The sequence below is a fragment of the Choloepus didactylus genome, chromosome 22 (assembly GCF_015220235.1).
Source record: "Choloepus didactylus isolate mChoDid1 chromosome 22, mChoDid1.pri, whole genome shotgun sequence".
NCBI classification, from domain to species: Eukaryota; Metazoa; Chordata; class Mammalia; order Pilosa; family Megalonychidae; genus Choloepus; species Choloepus didactylus.
Genome location: NC_051328.1, coordinates 20,194,893 through 20,212,837, shown reverse-complemented (window position 1 = coordinate 20,212,837; position 17,945 = coordinate 20,194,893).

Below are 17,945 nucleotides of genomic sequence, written 5' to 3'. Positions count from 1 at the left end.
AATTCTACAAGGGCCAGCCTGAGACAAATTCCTCAGCTCAGTCCCTTGTGACTTCCTCCTGACAGTCTCTCCAGTATGTGCATAGGGGTTACTCAGCTCCCTCTGGAACAGGACTTGAGACCCACAATGGGAGGGCAAGCTGGCTCCACCCTGCGTTGTGGATGGAGTGGGCAAGGGGCTGGCAAGGGCTCCAGGAGCCTCTTCCATGGCTTTTGAAACTTCATTTTCTTGATTGAGCACTTGGCCAGTAATTGCAGCCCTTTGACTGTTTTCCATAGTTTTGAGGAAGGTTCCTGTCTTTAAGATTCCTAGGCTGCTTTTCCCGCGGAGTGGGGGGTGGAACAATGGCTGCCCTTAGAACAGACCCCCACTGAGCTGAGTAGTTAATCAAAAGAGATGATCAGGGATCAGACTGCACCCCCCAACCCAAATTTAGAGCACTAGGCATTTATGTACCAACCTGGCCTCAGCAAGCCCTGCCAGGAGCCCAAGCTGTAGTCCTCCCTGATGCTTGCCAGGAGACTCGAGAATGGGGGATGGTTGCCATTGCAGGGAGAGTGAAATTCCCTGGGATTTACCGCAATTTACCAGCTTCTTCCTCTGTGCTACCTTGGATGGTTCACAGTGTTTCATTGGACTCTGGAGTTTCAAAATAATTGATTCAGACAGTTATGGCCAGTTCAATAGTTGTTTCATGCAGGGGCTGATTCCTGGAGCTCCCTACTCCACCATCTTCCCACCTTACCTGCAGATCTCATTAGTTAAAATTCAGATTCTGATTTGGTGCATCTGAGGTGGGGTCTGAGATTCTGAATTTCCAACCAGTTCCCTGGTGATACAGATGCTGCCGGTCCACAGACCGCACTTGATTAACCAGGCTGTAAAGAGCACTGTATCTAGACTCAAGTTAGCTGGATTAATGCTCTGCTTTACCATTTCTCTCTTTTGTGTGACCTTCTAAAAACACATGCCATCTAGGAACCTCCGCTCCTCTCTTGTTCTATCTTCTTCCTCAGCTGTTATAAAAATTCTCTGAACTATGAAACATCAGCTTGTGTAGGTTTGCCTCCCCGGCCACTCTCTTTTTCTCTTTTTTCTCTTGGATTGAAAACCCCACTGAAGTAAAGCCCCCTCCCACACACACATTGTACAATTGCCTCTTTTTCTAAAGCATCTCAATCACAAAAATGGCAACATTAGCAACCAAGACATGCATGAAATGGCTGCGACACCATTAAGGTTCTTATGGTCCTCATTGCCAGGAGTCAGACCATTTAATTCTCATTAGAACCAATATCATTAAAGGAAAGAGTTAGGAGACATAAGTGGCAATAAAACCCAAGTCTTGTTTTCAAGGAAATTGACTTTCTTGGTAGGGCTTTGTCAGGGTATGTGTCACTAGGAGTGGTGGAATCACTGTTAAGCAGGAACAAGTCAGTTACACTGAGAATGACAGGAGAACCTGTTAGCAGCAGCATGTTTCCATCAGGGGTCCTCAGCGGTACCCTTGCCAAAATAAACTGGCATGTTGGGGTTTGCATTTCTGTATCTGGGATGTGATTATTGAGCTATCAAGCAACACAAGATATCCAAGGAGTCACAGGCTCTATGCAGACAAATCCAGTGCAACCTCACAATAAGGAGAACACACTTCATTTAATTTACTTAATTTACTGGAGATTAATCAAGTGTGATTTTATCTTGTTACAAAGGCTTTGCCAGCATTGATAAATGGATGTATGGATGGACAGATGGATGGATGAGCATGTTAATGAGTAAGTGAATAAACAAATAAATGAAGAAGTAAATGAGTAAGTAAACAAAGGCTTGATAGACTCAATCTCTTGAAATTTGGGAAATCATGTTATTACATTTTTAATGTGCCAGAGACTCCATTTAAATCTAAGGTCCTTTCTAGTACACGAAGAATGCTACGGCTAAGGGAAAGTATGCAAATCAAATTTACCTACATGTGGACTGTGAAATTGGGAAAGGAGGGAGAAAGATGAGAAAAGACTAGACTGAAAAATCCATGAGGGCAGGAACCAAGTGTACCTTATCCATGACTATGTATCTAGAGAGAAGCACAGTTCCTGATACACAATTGGTGCTTAACAAATATTGTTGAATGAATGAATGAGTAGGCATTACAGCAATTGTACTAAGACTTTAAAGGGCATGAGAATAACTTGAGGAATATACTCAAAGGCTCCATTTCTAAAAATGATGATTCTTTTGTTCTGGGGTGAGTTTGAGATATCTACTTCAATAATTATTCCTAGATCATTCAGGCACAGGAGGCCTCACTGAGAACCTCCAACCAATTCTTTACATAAAAGTTATTTCCAGGTGATCCCAAAGAGACAGTCTTATGATATTCTGATGTGAGCAGATTTTAAATTCAACACTGAAATCAGATCAGGGCTTTGCCTCTGGCATGCTACCTTTGCCAGGTAATTGTTTGAGCAGAAAATTCTGTGAACAAGTTACATTTCAAATTACCCTGTATGATCAGAGATTGTGCTCTGACCTTAGTAAAGTTGCTCTCAACCCTGAATCAACATTAGAACTGCCTGACAAAAGGGGTTTAAAAATACTTACGCTTGGGCCATGCCACAAGCCAACCTAATCTCAAATCTGGGACTAAGGCTCGGATATCAGTATATAGAATAGGTGTCCTCCATATAACCAGCTTGAAGGACCTGCCACAACCTCACCTGTGTTTAAATTTCGTCTATCTCCTCTCATCTCCATCCCCAATCATTGGCTGTTTTTATTTTCCAAAATCTGCTGGATTCAGACATTTTATATCCTGCATTCTGGATAAAAACAAGGAAAAAACCATTACATTATAATGAACCAGAGCAGGTATAAATTAGGAAAGAATCCATCTTTAAAATTACAGTTTCATGTCATTTACTTTTATTTTATCAGTTGGCTTGGCAAGGCCGTGGTATACGCCATCATAGTGCAGCTTGGATTTGGTAAGGGGAAAATCATTTTGCAAATCCAATAAGCAACTCCTCTCTTACAAGGCTGCCCTTGAAATGGCACCCTGCATGGACCAGTAACCTCAAGTGGGAGAGGATTGTTCACAAATGAATAACCTCCTTTTATTAATTAAAAATATTTATATGTTTTATCTGCTGTCTACCTTGTTCCAAAACATGTTTTAGAAATGTTTAAATGTAACCAGATACAGAAAGGAAATGTAAATGGAAAGTAAGTGAAGATAATGAGGCAAAGAGAAAACAAGGGCAGGCCCATAAAACAAAGCCTAAAAAATGAGATCACATCACCATTTACTCTTCCCAGGACTCTCTGAGGCTCCCAGGATCCCTCCCATCTCTCTGATCTCAGCTGGAGCGGCCTTCCTGAATGCTGATTTCACAGGTCATCCCCCCACCCCCTTGCAGCCAACATACAGTATCCAGCCCCTCAAGAAACAACTAATGCAGTGGTCCTCCAACTTCAGTGTGCATCGGAGTATCCTGGGGGACTTGCTAAAACTCAGATTGCTGGGCCCCACCACCAGAGATTTTGATTCAGTTGGTCGGTGTTGGGGCCTGAGGATTTGCCTTTCTCATGAGTCCCCAGGTGTCACTGAGGCTGCTGGTCTAGAGACCACTATTTGAGAACCACTGTTCTTCTGGTTTCCCATTGTAACGTACACTCTTAGGATGAAGGCAAATGTTTTCCTGTCCTATGAAGCCCAGTGGCCTGCCTTCTACCTCCTTCTTTAGATCCATTTAGCAGCACTCTCTCCTTAGTGTCCAAGTCCCAACTACAGAGTCCTGGGTCCAGTTTCTCAAATGAGCCCTATCCCCTTCTGCTACAAGCCCTTCGTGCATGTGGTTCCTTCTCCACATTAAACTCTCTGCACAATTGCTGCCCCACTTCCATCTCCAACCCCCTCTTTAGGCAGTTAGCTTTGCTTGTGTGTCATTTCCTCAGGGAAGCCCTTAGTTTAAATCAGGTTTCCTTATTTTGTACTCTCACAGAACCACGTTCCTTTCTTTCACAACACTTAGTTCTATTGGGAGTTATACATTCATGAGTGTGATATGTGGATTAATGTCTTTTTCCTCCTTTAGACTCCAAGCCCCTTGAGAGTGGGAGCCCTGCTTTGTATGGTGTATTAATTTATCTTTAAAGCCTAGCGTTGCCTGGAACAGAGATGGGCTATTTACTTTTAATGGAATAACATTGCATACACTTCTTAAATTTGGATTCACATTTAGTTCTAACTTTTCAGCAACAAATTTGAAAAACAAGAGAGATCAATTATGTAATTCTTTGTATTACCTGTAAGTTGCAGGAAAATCAATTATTCAGAATTATTACAACCACCTCTGATTCTTAAACTGGAGTGGGGATCACACGTGACTAAAACATCCTGGTCAGTCAAAATAACAAAACATGTCACCAATATTGTCCCAACTGCAAATCCAGTAATCAGGCTCTTGGCTGGGCTCCTGCCGTCCACGTAGCTCCCAGGGCAGGCCAAGGCAAGATGTCATGATGGGTGGACAGAATGTGATTTTCTGCAGGTGCATGGCTGGTGGCTGATGGCTTAGCTTAATCCATAGTTGACTTAGAGCCCTCAAAGGCATGGATGGACTGTACGTCAAGAAGATTTTTTCTCTCACCCAAACCTTGGAAAGATATTGGACATCGCAACTGTGTTTAAGAGTTTACTCCCTGGTAAGTCACTGGAGGGCAGTTTGGGTGGGTTCCATTGAAGAGCAAAATCATAGGCTTTACAAGGCAGTCTAGATGAGAAACCTGAACTTCAGTTAAGCTGCCCAGGGCCTCCTGGGATAGCCTGAGTTGCAATGCATTTATAATCTTATTAATACTCATACTCTGGTCTTGCTGATCTGTGAACACAAAGCTTTCAGGCTGAAAATGTGTTATAGGAAGCTCCAATACAGACAAAAAGATTAATGTGGTAATGAGATTGTGAACTGATCATGGGTCATGCTATACCGAGTTCGAATCCTTCCTGCACCATGGCCAGGTGTGTGCCTTTGAGTAAATTATGTAAAACATCTAACCACCAGTTTTCTCAACTGGAAATGTTAAGCATGCCCTTCTCCAAATAAATAAATAAATAAATAAATTAGAGATAAATTAGATAATGTATACAAATTTCCCAGCTTATGAAGTATAATAAATGCCATTTTTGTTGTCTCCCAACACTCATGATTTTAATCAGCTATTATTTAAAGAAACCAAAAATTTCTATACTATCACAAAAGTGATGTCACAGGAATTTACATTTGTGAAACAAAGCAAATTTGAGGCCAAACAAACTAAGTTTGAGGCTACTGGCCTTTGTTCTTATTCCTTCTTATGCCTTGGAAAGACCCAACAGATGCTTTTTTAAACAGTAAAATAGAAAAAAAGTGTTTCCCCACAGCCCAGTGGATGGTGGGGTATAAAAGACTCAGGCTTCTATGGCTCTCAGTCAGGTGGCCACAGGGAAGGCAACGGGGGCCACCTCCCAAGCTTTTGTCCATGGCTGAGTCCTGCAACTAAGGGCGCTTGCATTTTGGGTCTTCACCTGGCTGCTGACTTGCCAGGGACACTCCCCAATGGCTTCTGCAAAGAGCTGTAAGTTTGTCAGTGCATTGTGCACTTGCAGCATCTAACTGTGGAAATGACAAATGGTCTTGGGCTACCCCAACTCTGATGATTATGCAGAGCATTTTTAAAAGAATCTTCCATTTTTAATATTGTTTAGAATGCCATAGCACTCACTGAGTGTCAGGAGACCTAATTTTTACCTGACTCTTCCACAGAAAGTGTATTCAACCAGAAGGGATGGCAGGCTCAAAGTTACAGATGCAAATAATGATGTAGAGATCATTCAGAAATTCAGTGTAGCTGGAGACTCGAAAGCATAAGGGGCGGTGGTAGGAAAAAACGTCACAGAGGATGTAGTTGGGAAGAGACATTGAAGGGCCTTGGTGTTCCAGAGTTCTTATGACTAGTAAACCCAGCTTACTGGGCAAGGATGGGCAGACAGAATCAGGCTATTTTTCTGAATGTTACTCTAGCAGAAATGCAAAGGATGGAGATGATGATGAGACATGAGTAAACAGAACACACTAGTTAGGAAATTTAAGTAATCCATATTTTTTAAAATACACACACACACAATGGATGTGTATCTATACATATGTATTTCCTAATAGGAGCATCTTAAATCATCACTAAGAAAGCATGCATTCCCAGCCCCACCCACCCCCGCCACATACATACAGAATGGAAACAGAGAACGTGCAGTGAGAATGGATGACAGCCCTTAAATTGAGGAGGCAATCCCAAGGAAAATTCAACTGGATGTGGAAAGAAATGAGGGAAAGTGCAGGTTTTTAGTTTGTTGGCTTTTAAATCTCGGTAGATAAAGAAATTTTTATGAGACAAGCTTAAACAAATGTCTTTCCCTCCAGCATCTTAGTTTTGCCATTCATAAAATCAGAAGATCAGAAGACAGAACTTCTGGGGTAGAGGGAGAGGGTGTGTTCCCTGCTGCGATGTTACAGCCACCACGGTTGTGCCCGGGATGGCTGCCTGGTCACCAAGCCGCAGCAGCTGTATTTTGGGAAGGAAGTTAGTGATTTGAATCCAAAGCAAGAAGTTTCCCAGGCACATGTGCCAAAGCCAGGTTAATGCTTCAGAGCACATTGCATCTTTGGCTACTGGGAGGAAAAGCTGTGTTTGATGAAGTAATTTCCTCAATTTCTCTATCTTTGGGATGGATAAATTTGGCTTCTCAGTGTGCCTGGGCTATCTCAAGGAAAATTCTATTAAAGACACCATGTCCCAAAATGACAGGCTCTGTGGCATGTATCTACATGTTAGTCCTATGCCCAAATAGGACTTACATGTTAATACAGCCTCCATTTCCTTAGCTCTAAATTGGGGGTCACTCATACTGGGTAGATAAAAGCAGTTTTTATGAGACAAGCTTTAAACAAATGCCTTTCTCTCCAGCTTTAATGAAGACAGAATGAGAGGAAGTGAATACAATGTCTGCTATAGAGCTTGACACACAGAACTCATTTAAAGTTATTTCTTCCATTTTGCTGTTTGGAGGATTCAGCATTATGTAAAGGAATATCTATAATTTGGGGTTAAATAGACATGGGGTCTTATAAATTTGATTAACTTGATGTTTCTTGAGTCTCAGTTTTCTCACCTGCAAAATGGATCTAAGACTAGTTACTTTACAAGGTAGATGAAGTATCAGTGATAAACTGTTTTCATTTGTCCATGTTCTAATGTATGATCTCAGTAAATTGTATTTGCTCTTACTCAATGAGCTTCACCAAGAAACAGAACATAGTTAAGAAGGGTTTGTTCAGACAACAACCAATCCAGGGGAGGAAGAACTGGAAAAGTTAATTGGTGATGAATACATGGGGAGATGGCATCCAAAGCTCTAAGTAATTGGGAAAGAAGAAATGTATAAGTATTCTTGTTCTTCTTTGTATAATTTATTGCATGAAAAGATAACAATAATTTGATGAAGCACAAACAAATATAATTGAGCATTGATCAAATACTATATGGCAGACACTGTACCAGGTTGAAAAGGAATAGAAGAAGAAAGGAGAAGAAAATATAATTTCTCACCTAATGCTTTCCAAGGTAAACAACCTACAAGTAAATAGGAGTAGGAATTTGAGTCAGTCTTTTAAGGAACAGTGAGCACACTGGAGCTAAAGCATGACAAACTATTCCTTGGCTTTCTTTCTTTTCCTTAGGTGACCAATTCCTGCCTTTTCAAGGAGTTAATTCTTCAGTTCGGAAGCCACCCAACAATTTTAACTGTTTAAGGAACACTAAATTACGGAAGTAACAAAAGATTGTGCTCTCCAAGAGCAGCTTACATGGGGACGAAAAGAGATGTTGAATATCTATAAAACATGTGTCCCCATCGAGGGAAGCAGAACGCATTTTCTATTTCTAAACAAACCATTTTTTTTTTCATCTGGAATTATTTCTATCCTGTCAGCAGAAAAAAAAATCTTTGCATGTGGTTGTGTATTTATGAGTGAGTTTTATCTCTAAACAGTATTGTAACTAAAAACAGAAATATCTTTTTATGGGAGACAGCTGGTTGGGAAATTAAAGATACACATGGAGGGAGAAGGGCTCAAATTAAACATTCCTAGACATAGAATGTCTGTGAGTATTAGGAATCTTTTAACTTGTGACCTAAAAAACATCTCATCCCCACAAGTTTCCCAGGATAAGTTTCAGACTGTTATTTGGCAGTTATGAGAGAAAAAAAAAAAACTTGGAAAGCCGGTAGAGCTATAACTCTTCAAAATCTCAAGAAATCATAAATAACCTATAAATAGTCATGTGAGCATAAAAATTCCTAAATATGCAGTTCCATTTATGGAATTCAGAAAAAAATTAACCAATTGAATCAGGCCAATTATGGGCCCACTCTTTCCCTCTTGGAGTACAAAAAGATGTGCTTCTGAGATTTTGGATTTGATCCCCAAATTTCGAGCAGCTGCCACATTTTTGTGCTGGGAGTGTGCTGTAGTTGCAATAAAACTATTCTTGGTTTTATTTTCCAAAGGGCACTGGCAAACATGCATTTACAAACATTTTTATTGTGCCTGGGTATAACCCTTTGATTCTGGTAAGCCAATCCCCAAATTGGATTCAGACCACCAATGACTGGAACTTCTCCAGTTATTTTCTTCCTAGTGTGGGAATGGCTTTTAAGATGAATGACCAGAGCTCGGGCTGGATTCACTTGTGGCTGGGGTCACCATCCTGGGAACATTGGTAGGAGAAGTTTTGAGAGCAACCACTTTCAGATGGTGAGCTCCAGGACCCAACACAAGGGCTCCATGTGTTTTAAACTGATTTAAGTTTTGGAATCATCTGAGTAAGAACAAGGTAGAGCGTCAATTATACTCAATGATTTTAGTGGTAAAAACGAAAATGGCAATCATCAGGGTTGGCTGATCCTGGAGAAATTTGGCAAGGTCCATTTCCCACACTTCTCCCAATTTAGCTGGGCATTTCTCAAAATTCCATCATTGATTACATTTTAAAAAGAAAACATTATGCCTCATTCATAAATGAAAAATTAGTATTAACTGCTATAAATAGAATATAATTTTGGAATAGAATATAGAATATAATTTTCCTTGTGTTTATTTTACATTATCGCTTCCTGAAAACTCTGAGCCTGATGTGTACACTTTTGTTGTTGTTGACGAAAGGGGAGGATAGCAGGTGTTAGAGAGGTGTTAGAGACAAATTACCAATAAAATCACTGAAAGGAATGATTGATTACTGAAAAGGAAATACTTTTCCACCATGTAATATTTAATGTCATATGTTCATGCTACCATCAACAATCAGCTTTAATATCACCAGGGATTTGCATTCCATGCTTTGGGGAATTCTTTTCTAGCAGATAGCTGCTACTACTCTAAAGAGCCAATATCGCTCAAGAAGGCATAACCTTCTAAAGAGCTTATCAGTCATTATCACCTGGGAGTGGATGCAGTTTCGAGTCTTTCCTCATTTTTTCCCTGCCCATCAGCCCTATCTCATCTTCTCCATTCTAGGTTTCAGACAAGCCATGAAGTCTTTTTCCTACATTGCTTCTAGGATCTAAAAAAATGTCCCTCCCCAAGACAGCCCTTCCACTCACCAACATGCCTCTGTCCACTTCCTTGAACAGCTCACACTGATCCAACATGACTCAACAATCAAAGAAACTTTGAGAAAAAGTGGATGATAGACATAAAATGTGTTCAACTTCTAGAATTGATTAATCAGAAATATTTGCTTAAAGGCATAAAGGTACAAGTACATGGATGATTATTTTGGCATTGTTTGGTACATCAAAAAATAGCAAAAATGAAGCAATATCATAAATATGGCACTGGTTAAAAAAACTATGATGCATCCATAAAATACACTATTCGGAAGTGATTAAAAATAATGGAGTCATCTATATACTTACATGGGAAGATAGTCACCTTATCTGAAAATTTATTGGGTGCCTCCTTATTCCTTAACTGGATTCATTAACTCATTCATTCAATCTTCACGAAATCCCTAAGGAGCAGCAGTATTCTGTCCTTGTCGCAAACGACAGAGGTAGGACATACGATGGTGAGGTTATTTGCTCACAGCCACCAGGTGGTAGAACCTAGACTTAACCCCATGAATTCTGTTGCTTTGGATAGTTCTTTAATATTTTGTACTGTACTATAGGTTTGAAGAATATAAGTCAAATTGTTGACTTCGTTTACCTTGGAAAGAAGTAGCAGGTTCACAAGGGACCTCCCCACACGTGGTGTTTGATTCCTGATGACCTGTACTCATTGTCTCACTAACTGAAGCCATCAAGACCTGGTTAAGGAGTGGAGGCACAAAAGGAACTATTTGTATTTATTCTCTGGGTCCAGTGACAGTCTCCTGGAGCTCCTCGGTGAAGCCCCATGTCAGGGATAGAGGCCTTTCAAAAAGATTCACCCCAACAAGAGTGGCTGTTCACAACTGTATGCCTGCTGATCTCATTTTGGCTAAATAGCCTCTGTTCTTTTTAATTAATTTATTTTTGCTTTATTAGAGAAGTTGTGGGTTTGCAGAGTAATCATGCATAAAATGTAGGATTCCTATACACTGCCCCCTGCCTCCTTGACCAGCAGTACTCTTGCCTAGCTCACCTTAGCTCTGTTTTATTTTTACCTCTTCTAAGATTTGGGGTCCTCCCTAAGGCTTCCTCAAGATCAGATCTCAGCTTATCCCTTCCTCTTTCAGGGTGTGGGGATTCTTATCCCAGGGAAGTGCCAAACCTGCACTATTGTCCCCTAGTTAGAATGGGAAGGACAGAAGGTGATTAGATCTGGTGGTTTTAGTCTTTGGTTCCCATTTGCTTTTTCAAGGTGATGCACGAAATACATTCTAGTGAGCTGTTGATTAAATCACCAAGGCAGGGGCTTGCTTATTTTTAAGTACATTATGATTGCTATTGGCAAATCGATTCTGGTAATTTCTCTTTGAAAATGAAAGCTCTGGGCGGTATGACAAGTATCTTGAAGTACTACCTTCCTACTGACAGCAACATTATTATTATTATCATTGTTATTATTCCACAGAGGTTTATTTGCAAACTTTAAATGGCAAATATCTTTTATCTGGTATGCGGCCAGATACCAGGTGTCTCTCCCTCTGTCTTGTGGCAATGCCTAGAAACATCAGTTGGAACTAGTCTGCCATTCTGTGACCATCCCTGCGGATATGAAGTGGCAAAAGATGGCTGAGCATCAGGGGATTGAACTATGTCAACATGATCCATCAGTGCTGCTGCTGCTAATGCTATTATAACCACTAATGGAGTGGCTGACATGGGCCCAGGATTATTATCTCTTCACATTCAGAATCTCTCATCGTCTCAAGAAAACATGAAGGAAAAACATTATTACTCCATTTCAGAGATTAGTTTATCGAGGACCCGGGAGATCAGGTGAATTGGCCAAGGTCGTCAGAAAGTGGCAGAACTACGATTTGGATGTGCACCTTCCTAACCCAAAACCCCTCCACATTGCCCAAGAAACTTCAGGCTTCCATCATCCAACCACAGATTTGCTCTTTGTGGCGGGGGTGGTAGGGGTGGGTGGGTGGGGGGAGGCTTCCATCTTTGAAAGTAATTCCTTTGACAAATGTGAATGCTAAGGAAAGTTCCCTCTAATTTCTGGACTTGGGGCACCAGGAAAGGGTGGGAACATATGAATAGGAGTTTGCTTTTCTACTTCCAAACCTCAGCCATGAATTTTGGAAGCCCCAAGAAGCTCCACACAGTGTTGTATCAGCACACAGCTGTGGGACATCTTCCAGAAAAGATGTTTATTTTCATCGACCCTTCCTCTTCCACCCTTTAGTTTTATTTTTTTTTTTTTTTATGGGCTAAGTGTGAACACTCATCATCCACTTGAAACCTTCCAGCTGCTTCTGGAGCTCTTTGGAGACAAGGTCTGAAAGCCCTTGTGGTAGTCTGCCTTGCTAGAGACCCTTTCTGAGAAAAGAGCTCTGGGACCAAGGAAGGGACAGGGACGGTGGCTAAAATGCAAGCCAAGGATGCCTGTTGGTCCTTGGTAACTGAGGGGCCTGGCTGCTGGGATGATCAGCGGACACAGAAAGCCCCTCTGGTTCCACTCCTGTGCATTTCCCTACCAGTCCGCTTTGTGGATCTGAGGATTTGTCTCCAAGTGAACTATCACTTGGTCCGAAGCAAAAGACCCCAGGCTTTCTGTCAGAAGCTGCAACTTTTCACTTGTTGAAGAGATAATGATATCTACTGAATACACTGCAGGCGTGTGGTACTATGTTATACATATTTTTAAGCCTTTTTTATTGAAATAACATTCACATAACATAAAATTTACTATTTAACCATTTTAAAGCATACATTCATGATGTTATGCAACCGTCACCATTATCTAAACTGAACCGTTCCATCAATCTTCTGATTGAATCTCATTAGCAGCATGGTTGTGGGTATGGTTGTTTGCATCTTACAGATGAGGAAATGGAGTCTCAGAGAACCAAGGTGACAAAAGTGACAAAGGTGTGGAGTGGTGCAACTGGGATTTACCTAACCGTGTGCTCACTTTGAAGTTCACTGCGTTTCCACTGCCCTTAGCTGGCTCACGGGGAGCTGCTTGGGGTGGGGTTCCTCGATAAGGGGGAAGGGTTAATTGTCACTAAAACCTGTGCTTTATTTCTCTTAAGATACCCGGAAAATCAGATATTGTTGGTGTCGTCAAGCTTAAAAACCTACAAAGGATAATTACAGAGGTACAAGGAGATCACAATCTGTAAATCAGGATGGGAGGAAAGGAAGTTTGTCTCTGATGCAAATGAAGCAAACAAAGGGTATGAATGAAAAATAATAACAATAAAAACATGAGTTCCTACCAGAAAGCTTACACATATTTTGGATCAGAATCTCACTATCCTTATTTCAGTCATTGCTCTGGAGAACTCCTCAGTACATTTCTCTGATGGATGAATATGTACTACACTCTTATAGTTTATACCAAGCACCTTGTGTAGGGCAAGGGCAAGCCAGTGTAGATGGGAACTGCTAGGAAAAATGGCCACAAGAGTGAGGAGCAGTCATTCCAGGTAGGTGATCTCTTTGCATTAGGGGAGGATGAATTTAGGCAGGTAAGGCAGGCAGCAGGTGAGTCCCAAGGATGGAGGGTTCTGATCTCTTGCATCAGAGAGGGCTTCAGGTAGAATTCTTGAAGAAAAGGGATACTAGTAGCTTTAGGACCCGCCTGCAGCTTTTATTGGGAGCAGCAGGCTTTCCTGATGCTCCCCCACCCCCCACCTAACACTTTGTTTTTCAAAGGTGTTGTCCTCTATTGCAGAGCCTGGTGGTTCACCTGGGACCCCAGAGTAATTTTCTTCTCTACTTCCCACTGGATTGGAAGTGATAATTGGATGTGGTCCTCCAAAGGGAGTATATTTCTCCCTCTGGATATGGCGGGCTGGCTTCAAGGACGGAGACATGGCGTCTTCCTTCTCATTACCGGTCAGTTAGTCCCTTGGGGTTCTCTTTCTCCCAGTTAAGTTGGTTTCAGGGTCTGTGGTTTGCTGTTGAGCCCTTCCACCTGAGCCCTTGATCTCCAAGTCTTTGGTTTCTTAAGGACCCCACTTCAATTACACATGCCTGCGTTCAATCCTTCAGTTTCTAAAACTGCTGAAATCTCCCTGGTCAAAAAATTTGTTATAAAACATTCCACTGAAGAATGAACATAGTAAAGATGTCAGTGCACCCCCAAAAATGATCTATAGGTTTAATGGGATTCCTATCAAAATCCTGGCAAGATTTTTTTGTAATCATAGACAAGATTATTCTAAAATTTTTATGGAAACAATTTTGAAAAATAAGAACAAAATAATCGCTCTACCTGATTTTAATGCTATTTTATAGCCACAGTAATGGAGACTGTGTAGTTCTGGCAGAAGGAAAGACACAGAATAATACAGCAGAATACAGAACCCAGAAATAGACCCATACAAGATACCCAACTGATTTTTGACAAAGGCATGAAAGAACAGCCTTTTCAACAAATGGCACTGGAGCAAATGGGCATTCATAGAAAAAAAAATGAACTTTGACCTAACACTCACCACTTCTAGGAAAATTAACACAAAATAAATCACATACTTAGATGCAAAATGGAAAATGACAAAACTTTTGGAAAAAAATATAAACAAGAAAAAATTCCTAGGATCAACAGCTAGATGAAGAATTCTTAGACTTGACACTAAAAGCATGAACTGTAAAAGAGAAATTGGATAAGTTGGACTTCATTAAAATTTTAAAATTTTTCTCTGTGAAGGACCCTGGTAAGAGGATGAGAATATAAGATACAGACTGGGAGAAAGTATTTGCAAACCACATATCTGGAAAAAGAATACTATGTGTGATATGTAGAATTCTTAAAACACAAGAGTTTGAAAAGAAAATCAATCCAATTAGAAAATGGGCAAAAGACAGGAAGAGACATTTCATTGAAGAGAATACACAGATGGCAATAGGCACATGAAAACATGCTCAACATCACTATCTATTAGGGAAATTAAAACTACAATGAGATATCATCACATCCCTATCAGAATGACTAAAACAAAAATCGTGAAAACACCAAATGCTGGTAGTGATCGGGAGAAACTGGATCATGCCTACATTGGTGGTGGCAATGTAAAATGGTACAGCAACTCTGGAAAACAGATTGTTGGTTTCTTATAAAACTACACATACAGCTACCATATAACTCAGCAATCACATTGTTGGGCATTTATTCTACAGAAGTGAAAATAGGTTCACACAAAAACCTGTGCATAATAGGCAAAACCTGGGAAAACATCAATGTCCTTCTATAGGTGAGTGGTTAAATAAACTGTAGTGCGTCTATACCATTTGTTATTATATGTGTCTACTCGATAATCTGATGTGTTAATTTCATGTGCCAACTTGTCTAGGTTATGGTGTTCAGTTATTTGGTCAAGCAAGCAATGGCCTGATTGTTGCTATGTGGGTATTCCATGGATTTAAGTCATTAATCAGTTGATTGAATCTATGGTTGATTATATCTACAATCAACAAAGGAGATTGCCTTCAGGAATGAGAGAAGTTTGTCCAGTCAGTTGGGGACCTTAAAGGCGGGAGAACGGGATTTCAGCCATCTAAAAGAATTTCTATTTCTACTTCAGCCAGTCAGCTTCTCCTGGTGAATTCATCAAACCTTTACAAGCATTCCCAACTTGGGCCCTGCCCTATGGAATCTGAACCTGCCAATCCCCACAGTTGCATGGGTTGATTCCTATAATAAATTTCATAATATTCACAGAGCTATACATATATATTTATACATACACATATCCAGACAAATATATCCTTTCTGTTCTGAAGAACCCTGACAAATGTGCCACTGAATGCTACATAGCAATAAAAAATGAATGTGCTACTGGATACATACACCAAGTTGGATGGATATCAAAGGAATTATGCTGAGTGGAAAAAAGCCAATCTCAAAAGTTTACATACCATAAGATTACATTTATACAACATTCATGAAATAATGATATTATGGCGATGGAGAACAAAGTAGCGGTCACCAGTCCTTAGGTTGGGGATGGGGTGGAGGGTGAGGCTATAAAGGGATGATAGCACAGGGAAAACCTTACATTTTGGAATAGTTCTGTATCTTGATGCGGTTGTGGTTACAACATGTCATAAAATTACATACATACAAATGAGTGTAAATATAGCTGGTGAAATCTGAATAAATTCTGGGGATGGTGCCAATGCGGAGTCCCTGGTGCTGATACCGTATTATAGTTATATAAGATGTTACCAGTGGGGAAATGGGGTACATGTGAGTACACAAGACTCCCTGTGCATTCTTTTGCAACTTCCTGTGAGTCTTTAATCATTTCAAACTCAACAGTAAAATGAAAAAAATTCCCTTGAGCATAGTACTCCTACAAATGATCGCCACTTCTTTCTTTCCAAGAAAAAGAGCCTACCATGCTTCTCCCACTTGTTAATTCTATCACTTACAATTCATTGCCCTCCTACCAATCCAGTCCAATTTATTTTTCTTGCTGTCTCTGATAGTCCTTTGGCCTCTTCTCAGTCTTCCAGAGGAATTTGATCATGTGGTGAATATTCATCACACTCTTAATGAAGTGAAATTAATAAAGTAAAATTAGTGAAGAACTAATTTTGTGGAAAGTATTTGAGTGGGAAATAATTAGCCGAGTCTGTTACTCAAATGCATTTCCAAACATTGAGTTAAACAAGTTGCTTTTCTGCTAAATTTCTGAGAGCATCTATGAATCTGTCCAATCCCAAAACAAACCCCGAAATATCTGCCCACATAAGCCTTTCTTTCATTGAGATAATTCGTGGGACTGATGTTGCATAGGAGACCAGTTTGGAGAATTTCACTATGGTGCACATAACCCCCACAACCCTACCTACTCACACATGCTCACGCATCACTGTGTCTATGCATTCTTTCCCTGATGTCTGTGGTTCTACCTGATTCATTTTGTCTATTCTATTAATGTCTCTCCAAAGACTCATTATATCTTTTCCTGCAACCTCTCATCCCATTTCCCAAACTATTATCCTTATGTTGTTGCAAAAGATTCAGTCTTCAGGAAACTCACTTTTTTATTCTGCCACCCCCCATTTTTACATCCATTTCCACAGTTTCACTTATCATCTACAGGACATCCTTCAATTCTGTCTCATCAGCTAGATATGGTCCTCTAATTCACACTCACAAATCTAATCAATGACTGGGCATCTTCATTTGGGTGTTCCGCAAGAAACTCTTAACTAACTTGTCTAATGCTAAACAGCAACTTCTTCAAGTGTTTTGAAGTTTCCCAGTTTACTCATTTCAGGGAAAGTCACTTCCATCCACCCATTCATCATCCATTTACCACCTTGTTAAATGAGATACCAGGGGTGGAGGTGGGGTGGGGGTATTCTAGACCACTATTAGAACTAGAATTTATGGAGTACTGGTACCCACCACATAAAGCAGGTCTTATTTGCCCGTTTCCTCAAGGAAAATGAGACTTAGATGTTAAGTAACATGTCCAAGTTCCTACCAAAACAAAAGTGGTATACCTATGCTATAAAAACCCATGTTTGTCTAACATCAAAGTTCAGGCACTTTTCTCTTAACCACTCTACCTCTTTTAAATTCATTCTTTCAAATGCCCCTACTATTCATTCTTCCCTCTCCATTGTATGTGCACATTCCCATGTCTTCTTTCCCAAACACTTGTAACAGTCTCCTTAGCTGACTTTTTGTTCCCAACCTCTCCCTTCTGTATTGATTATTTACACTACCACAAGATTTTCATGATATTCAGAAACTTTTACTGGCTCCCATTGTATATTTAATTGTTTGAAATCCTTAATTTGTCATTAAAAATTATCTACAATATGCACCAACTTCTATCTCCATCTGTATATATGAAATTACACTTATTGTTTTCTAATCACACCATTCCCTTACTAACTTATTATTTATGTCCATGTCTTTTGTTTATATATTTATTTAATGGCAGCAGAATCTCAGGAGTGGAAGCACTGATTCCTAGTCCAAGACCATTCTCTACTGGGCTTTATAGATCTTTTAACAAATTATATCAAATAACATAAAAAGTTCTCAATAACAGATGGGGGCAGGAAAACAGATGGGAAAGAGTGTGGCAGTCAGTGAGTAAAGATTGACACAAGTTCAAGTCATTGCCCACATTCATACCTAGAGAGAGTTATAAAAGGATGCGTGACAGGATAGAGGCATCACTACAAGCACAATGAACTAACGGTGAGCTGATCACTACAAGCA